Raw genomic sequence first — 8,945 nt, 5'->3', positions numbered from 1 at the left:
CAGAAGCAGGCCTGGAGAACAAGACCAGGCAGCTGACGCAGAACTCAAGCGGGGTGGAGAAACCACGTGGGAAGGACGTTCCGATCCTCCTGTGAGAGGACGGTCTCCCCCAGCCCAGCACTGAAGCCAGGCCTCGGTGAGGTCCTTTGGGTGCACTTCTGAGGGGGGGAGCGAAGGGGGGGGCGGGAAGTCCCAGCCAGTCTATGGCAGCAGTCAGGGCAGCTGATTGATTCTGGCCCTTCTGGCTCCCTCAGGCAGCAGCGGGGGGCCATGAGCGTTTCTCTCATTCTGATTCCCCCTCTTACTGGCTGCAATCTTTCACAGCTTGTGTGGATGCCTTTGAAAACGCCTCGGCTGTCACCATTCCTGACTGGTCGCCTCCCTGGGAATTTGGAGGGTGGCGCGAGGATCGTATGTTGAAAGCTGGCCATGTCCACCGCAGAGGATCAAAGCCAGGACTCACAGTCCACACCCAAGTTCCATCTGAGCCCTTGCCAATCCTGGTGAAGCTAAAGGAATTCCTAGGAGGGGAGAGGCCTGGTGATCTGAGCACAGGCGAGGCCCGGGGTCCATGCCCGGCCTGCATGGTCCCTTGAGCACCACGGGTGACTCAAAAGAAACAAACACACACAGAAAAACACCTAGAAAATCCTGGGCTGGGTGGGACCAGAGATATAGTACAGTGGGCAGGATGCTTACCTTGCAACAGCCGACCCGGGTTCAATCCCCCAGGCACCACATATGACCCCCTGAGTCCTGCCAAGAGTGATCCCTGAGCTCAGAACCAGGGTAAGTTCTGAGCACTGCCAAGTGTGGCCCAAAAGCCGAAAAAGGAAAAAGAAATTCTGGGTTGCAAAGCAAGGACAGAAGTGAAAGCACTTGCCTAACACCTTTGCTAGGTTGATCTCCAGAAACACAGATATGAGAGAAGGTGGCGCATGGGTCCTTTGCGTATCAGTTCAGGCTCTAAAATAATGATTACACACTTTTCCAGAGCATGTTCAGTATGATGTCACTTTTCAGGGTTTTATTTGCAGGAGGGTGGTGGTACTGCAAGAAAACGTGTTTAAATGAAGCAGAAGGGTCTCTTCTCTCCCTCCCACCCTCCCCTACACCTCATCACTAACTCCGTTTTGCCGGTTACACCCAAACACTTGAGTAGTTCTTAATGGGATCGTGTACAATCCTTGGTGGGCGTTTTTGAGTGCTAACTTAACCATGAAAAAACAAAACACAGCACCAGGAACAGGGCTTATCAGTGTGACTTAATGCCACTTTCATGCGTGAGGTCCTGGCTTCCGTCACACGTGTGTGTGTGCGTGTGTGTGTGTGTGTGTGCGCGCACACACACTTGGAAACACAACCAACACGACGTGCAAAGTATACGGACAGGGAGGCCTAAATAACCAGCTCTATGGTGAATCCAGAAAAAGAAGCTGAATCCTCTAGCTCCTCCCACCTGGCATTTGCCACAACCTGGTTTTATAGCTGCCTGGGAGCGGCCAGCGTTATCATCATCGTGGCCCTTATCGGCTGACATTTTATGGAGCCTGGTGGCAAGCTCCGTGCTTGGTACGGGCAGGAACCCAGCCTCAGAGAAGACACAATTGCTGTCCTCAGCGAGTGTCCCCTCTGCATTTCTGGTGCAGAGGAGACATGAACATCTTGATAGGGCAACGGGGTTGGCAGAAGCGAGCCAGACAGTTCCAGAGTGTTGACTTGAATCATCTTTCCGCAGATGATCCCGGGGACGCCCGGCAGTGGGGCAGGGACAGCCTCCCGGGGCCTGGAACGCTGCAGAACGTCCCCAGAAGGCTGAAGTCTTCGGGTTCAAGTGCCCTGGGGATCTTTCAGTAATGACACCGAGATGAGCTGGCGTAGCAACGATTTAGGACGTGGAGAAGGGTGTTCGATCCTTAGAGAAAGCCAAGAAGTAGAGGAGTGGATGGAGAAGGGGCTGGAGACAGAGGGCAGGTTTCTCCAAGGAAGATTTCATCCCTGGGAAACTTGCTGTCTCTTAGCTGATGGGCCCATGGGGAGTCCACTGCAGGTCTTTTAATTTGATGGAGCGTTTTTAACTTCATTAATAAGATTTTTTAAAAGTTAGAGAGGTAGCTCAGTGGGTAGATCTCAGGCTTTGTATGTAGGAGGCCCAGATTTTTTTTGGTATTAGATTATTTTAATTACTCTATTTACATAGGTTAGTAAACATAGCAATCATCACAAATAAACTTTTATTGATTTATCTTCTAAATCTTCTAATTGCATTTGCCAACTCTCTAATTTTTTTTTTTTTTTGCTTTTTGGGTCACACCCGGCGATGCACAGGGGTTACTCCTGGCTCTGCACTCAGGAGTTACTCCTGGCGGTGCTCAGGGGACCATATGGGATGCTGGGAATCGAACCCGGGTCGGCCGCATGCAAGGCAAACGCCCTACCCGCTGTGCTATCTCTCCAGCCCCTAATTTTTCTTTTTTAACTTTTAACTTTTATTTTCATAAAGTTGTTCACAATCGTTGATTACATTTAATTTTTCAACCCCAATCCCACCACCTTCCCACCGCCACGCTTTTGAAGTTGCCCACTTGCACTCAAGCCTGCCCCACAGGCAAATGCTAGATAATTGATTTCGTATTGCTTGTTATGAATAGTAGAAGATGTCACAGTGATTCAAAATAACAAAAAAAAATAGAAGGCCCAGACTTGTCCCCAGCACCACCAGGGACCACCCCAGCCCCTGAGCCCCGCCAGGAATGATTCCTGAGTGCATTGGGGACCTGCAGAATGATTTCTGATGGTGTGTCAGTCGTACAATGTCCCAACACCAGTTCCTGTGCCAGTGTCCGTTTCCCTCCAGCCACGTCCCAGTTCCTCTCCCACGCCCCAGGCCGCCTCTGTGGCACTTTCCTCTCCCCATTTTTTTTCGGCTTTTTGGGTCACGCTCGGTGATGCACAGGTGTTACTCCTGGCCCTGCACTCAGGAATCACTCCTGGTGGTGCTCGGGGGACCATTTGGGACGCTGGGAATCGAACCCGGGTCGGCCACGTGCAAGGCAAACACCCTACCTGCTGTGCTTCATTCCAGCCGCTTCTCTCTCATGGTCCCGGCGGCCTCTCCCCTAACTTAGTGGCCCCTTCCCTCCCCCACTTCAGTGGCTCGCCTTCTGCGGTAGACCAGTTCTCACACTCCTGGTTGCTGCTACTCTGGGCATTTATTCCTCGACTCTATTTCTTTATATCTCGCAGGTGACCGAGATCATACCGTGCCTGTTCCTCTTGCTCTGATCTCACCCCATGATCGTCTCGGTGTGAACTCCAAATGGACCCTCGCTGGAAGAACCAGCTCCTTCTGGAACAGAGAGCGAATCCAGCCGAGAGAGTGCTCGCAGGCAGCTAACCCGGTTTCAATCCCGGCACCACACGTTGTTTCCCCGGCCCCACCAGGACTGAGCCCTGAGCACAGAGCCACGAGTAAGCCTGAGCACTGCTAAGTATGGCCTAAAAATGAAAAGAAAAAGGAAGAGGGGATCGGAGCGATAGTCTAGTGTGAAGGGCTTTTGCCTTGCATGTGGTCGACCCGGGCTCGATCCCCAGCATCTCATATGGTGCCCCAGTAATTCCTAAGTGCAGAGCCAGGAGGAACCCCTGAGTAATACTAACTGTGACTCAAAAAGGGAAAAAGTCAGGGAAAAGGAAGAGGAAGTGGGAAGGAGGAGAAGGAAAGAAATACACGGAAGTTTATGCCCGCTATTGAATTTTTCTCATTCTGTTTACTTTTTTGTCATTGTTTTGTAATGTGCTTATAAATTCTTTTTTAAGCAAAAGTGACTGGTACAGTGATTCATTTTTTAATAAGTGACTGGGGAAACTTTTTAAATAACTGAGCAAAGGAGGCAAGAAGGTAGCTCTGTGCTAGAACAATAGAATCCCTGGGTTTGACCCTGGCACTGCCAAAAGGCAGGAAACAACAAGCAAACAATATCTGAATTGGTAAGATACTGGGTTTAGGCCTGGCCCAAAACAATAACAACTTTATGAAATGCCACCAAGTTCATTATAGCCACAAAAGGTCACGGCAAATTTTACCTTCCAAAATCATAACTTTGGACTCCTTCAGTGTCCCGAGCCTTAAAGGCAGGACAAGAGACGCTCAGAAACAGCAGGGCACAGTGGAGAGTCACTTCTGCTGCAAGTCAACACTTCACTTACAGCTGGAGCCACGTGAAAAATGCTTTAAAAATCAATATCTGGGCAGGTCCCGCGAGCTGATAGATCAGCTTCTGGTGCTGAGAGGTCAGACTGTGCCCTTTTGTCCTGAGACTTGTATTCCGGGGAATCCTGGGAACCCCTACGGGTCACGAGGCAGGAGGTGCTCACCTTGGCCCATTCCGACTCTGAAAAAACTCGACACTGATACGAGGGATGTCGCTGGTGCCTGCTGTACCCCAGGTTCAAATCCCAATTCAGAAAGTGTTCCAGTCGTACAAACTAGCAGGACCCATCCGGGCTATTCCACCTAACCTGGGTTGAGAAAAGCCCTTTCTTCTCGGTAGTCCTCCTTGCTTGGTGGAAGAATAGACGGCCAGCTGGGGTGAAACGGGCCTGGCCCTGCCACACTAGTCATTGAGTTCAAATCTCCCCCTCCAACAATGACAGGTCCCAGACAGCACTAATTTTTGATTCTTCTCCTAGCTTAAAAAGTCAGTTTTTCAGACAGGAGGTAACGTTTATGCCCGTTCCTCAACTCAGAGCAAGAAAAGACGAGCAAAGTGAATCAGTCCCAGTTTTAGCCACTCCGAGTCACCCTGGGAAATTCAACTGCATTGCTGCTGAGAGTACAAGAGACCCCAGGGGACAGGCAGGCGCCCCTTGGGCTCTAATCTTGCAGTGGGATGTCCCACTTCCTGGATGACAGCAAGTTGTTCTTCCATCCAAGGCAGGGGGTGTCCCCTCCCAAATTCCTGTCCCATATGGTCATGAGCCATAATGGTGGCTGTTTGAAATACCAATTTTTCAAGCCAGGTGTGTGGCTCAAGGATAAAGCACATGCCTTGCATGCATGAGACATGGGTTCAATTCCCAACTCTGAAAAAAAAAGTTTTTTTAAAGGCGGTTCAAGATTCAGCTACAGATACCCAGACCAACATTTCCTCATTGTTTGGTTTCGTTGTCTCTAAGTGAGGGACCAACCCTGAAGTTTCTGCCTTACAGGATGACTCTGGGGATGAACTGAGCTAGTGACCCCGAGCACTGGGTGTGGAGCCAGTACTCTGGCAGTCACCCAGAAGCGCTGGTTGGATTCAGGAGACATACACGACTGTGAGTGGACTCCTGTCCTCTGTTCTGCAGGCCATGGTCTCCCGGAAGTCCAGTCTTTATGGCCGAATCATGAAGAGGCCAATCTGGAGGCCCAGAGCTCATTGTTCTGGTGGAAAAATCCTTCTTTCCCTTGGGTTAGTGGCTAACCTTTCCCTTGGGGGACTCATGTATCGGCAGAATGCCCCCCTCCCTTTATAGCATAGGGGACCCCTAGAAGTTATCAAAGAAGACCTTAACAGACCTCATTGCAGAAACGGCAAAGAAAACCAAAGACCTGTTCTTGATTTCCTGCCTGTGGACACTGCCTTAATAGACATCTGGATGCCAGGACTCCTGTCTCCGGGCATCAAGTGCGGCTGTTTTATTTCCTCGAAGAAAGATGCATTTTTACTGAAGTTGTACTGCATTGTCTATTTCAGCCATGCCTCCTCGTCCATCAACATCTTCGTTCTGCACGAAGCTAGCACCAAAAGTTCCGTTTCATCTCTGACCATAAAATTAAACCCCTTTTTTCGACTTTCAGGAGGTAGCGGGCTCTCCCCTACCCTTGGTAGCCAGCCATTAATCTTTTTGAAAGTTTATTTTTATTTCACTTTCTTATTAGAAGTGTATTTGGTATATGTATTTGTTCGGTTTCTCTGCATGCAACATATGAATCAGATCACACAGTGTCTGTCTTTGACTAATTTCTCTAAATGGGGCAACTTCCAGGCCCATCCACATTGCTGCCAATGGCAGGATTTGCTTTTCTTTGCTTTTCATTGGCAAGGGATGGGCATTCCATCGTGGACACAGACCATGTGGTCCTCACCTGTCAAGGGCACGCCCATAGTTTTCAACTCTTGGCTGTTGGAAATCTGCAGTGAATGGTTGGGGTAGGGCAGGAGGCAGGGACGCTGGGGGTGTGGCAATATATTTCTTCAACATAGTGGGATTTTCTTCCTTTTGGCTAAATACTCATAAGCGACATAGATGGACTGTAGGAATTTCTATTTTTAGGTTCTGAGCCCTCTCCGTACTTCTTTCCATAATGACTGACCAATTTACATATCCACCAAGATGTTCAGTGACCTTTGTTTTTGATGTACAAAAACCAAAATGCATTGCCTTGTTACCCAAATCCACATTATCAGACTTTTTGTCAAATAGCTTTTGTTGTTGCTCATACTGTCTCCACCAACATTTTCTACGATTTTCTCCTTCTTTTGAAAAATAACTTTCGAGGAAGTGAGGCTGAGCCACGCCCAGCTGTACTCACAGCTTGCCTCTGGGTCTGCGCCCAGGAGTCACTTTGGCAGTGCTCAGGGGATTGTCTGCAGTATCGGTCGCGTGAAGACAAGTGCTTCGCCCACTGTCCCCTCTCTCTGGTCTGCAAATCATTGTCGGCACAAGCAAGAATGGGCACTGATGTGTGAACATGTCACGGCCTCTCGACCCCTCCCTGATGGGCAAACGGGAGTGTCCGTGTGAAAACTCAGGATCCTATTGCTGCTTCTGCCACTCGCCAGCACCCATGGGTGAGGGGCTGCAGCACCTGGAAGCCAGAACGAGCCAGACTCACTGTGCCCTCAGGAAAGCACCTGGCACAGGGGGAGGGGGCGGGAGGGGGGACAGAGTGGGAGGGACCATCCAGCACTTCCTGACTCATAGCCTGGTGTGGAATTCACCCTCTTCGTCCGTTCCAGCTCCAGGCTGGCAGCCAGCATGTCCTGTGTGTGAGTGTCCCCATAGCAGATCGATTCGTGGCACCGGAAGCCCCTCCTGGTCCTGGACTCTGAGCTCTGGGGGGAATAGCTGTCTCACAGGGAGGAACCCCGGAAATTCCTGCTTTCTGAGTCTCGGGATCACTCTTAGACAGGCAGGTGAGGTCCTAGACCCTGTCCACCAGGCTTACTCCTTCAACCGCCCTCCCCCAGAGAACCCCCACTGTCTCTCTCCGTCCCTTCCATGACTGCAGTGTGTGCTTCCTTCTCAGAGATTTGGCCTCCAGGACTGGACCCCTCAGTGGGAACAGAGATTGTGTACATCCGGTGTGGCCCAGAATTGCAGGGAATGTTCTTGGTGTGTCATTGACAGGTGGCCAGTCCATCCAGCCTGAGGGTCATTTCTCCAAACCTCCCCCGCTCTGGCGCTCCCTCACCTCCATATGCACTGTCCCCCTTCCTGTTTGATGAGGGGACAGGGCACAGAGTAAGAGGTGAGTGAGTCATCCTCCAGGTGCCGGCCCAGGTGGGTCAGGGCGCTCCAGGAGGCTGGCGGGCTGCAGGCTGTCCCTTTCCATGCACAGGAAATGGGGCCTTGGGCATCTGTCTCATGCAAGATCCTACTGTCCCAAAGTCTGGACTGATAAAAGAAAGGGGCTCACCCATACCCCCCCCAACTTTCTCTGTTTACTCACAGTGCTGATTAACAAGTCCAGTTGCTTATCTGAGAAGTCTAAGTAATGAGCGTTGTGCTAGCCAGGGTTATTCAGACACCATGATGGAAACTTCTAGAAGCAGAAGAGTGCAGAGAGGTTAATTTTAAAATCACAATAAAGCTATCTAATCCCTCCAGGGTCTTGGCCCGAGCCCCATGGTGGTGTCTGAGATCATGGTCTGACCCCTGACGTCTGCCTGCTTCCGGATCCATAGCACCATGTGGTGTTCGTGAAATGGCACCTGCCTGTGTGTTGGATGACAACTGAGACAGGGAGGTGGTGGCATTTGCTACTTTCCTGCACCTTCTTCCTGCCCGTCTGCTGAGCGGACTTTCCCAGCTGTGCCCCCTGTCAACTTAAATAAAATGTCTTTGCACCCAAAACAGAAAGCAATGGGTGAGTGCTTCGTTTGCGAGCATCGAAACACGATGCAAACCCTGGCACTGCATATCGCCAGGAGTGATCCCTGAGCACAGAAGAAGCCCAGAGCACTGTGGAGTATAGTCCACTGCCCCAGCCCTACCAAAAAGAAAACATAACCAAGACCAACATTTATGACCTTTGGAAATAGAAAGAAAGCGAATTATTTCAGTGTCTTGGGGAAGCCCTGAAAACAAGGTCAGTGTGAAACTTCTTCACTATTTGAGAATGAATGTCAGGTTTTTGTCATTTTCCACAGAATAAGCTACCCTCAATAGAAAAGCTGTCTACATTTGAAGTGTAGTTATTAATATAATTAATAACATTTTTGCCTTTTGTCAAACTGTTGGATGAAACATCTTGGAATGGACCATAAGTATAAGATAAAGGCAACTCTTGAGATGATAATTTTTACCTTCACAGTATTCATGAAGAAAGACCATGCTCAAAGACCAGGCCTAGATATGATAAGGTCTATTTGGCCCAAAAGGTGATATTATACACTGGGAAGAGAGTTCAGTCTGCCAGGCAAAAAAGGGATAAAAAAAATTCCTGCATGAAAGAAGATAACCTCGTGGCTGGAGCAATAGTACAGTGGGTAGGGCATTTGCCTTGTGTATGGCCAACCCGGGTTCAATTCCCAGCATCCCATATCGTCCCCCAAGCACCGCCTGGAGTAATTCCTGAGTGCAGAGCCAACTCCTGAGTCTGAGCATCGTCGGGTGTGACCCAAAAACAAAAACAAATACAAATAAATAAATAAATAAAAATACTGCACTCATTTGTG

Source organism: Sorex fumeus, unplaced genomic scaffold, assembly GCF_029834395.1.
Source record: "Sorex fumeus unplaced genomic scaffold, SorFum_2.1 ptg000044l, whole genome shotgun sequence".
NCBI classification, from domain to species: Eukaryota; Metazoa; Chordata; class Mammalia; order Eulipotyphla; family Soricidae; genus Sorex; species Sorex fumeus.
The sequence above is the reverse complement of the archived record's forward strand: the minus strand, read 5'-3'. Positions refer to the sequence as shown.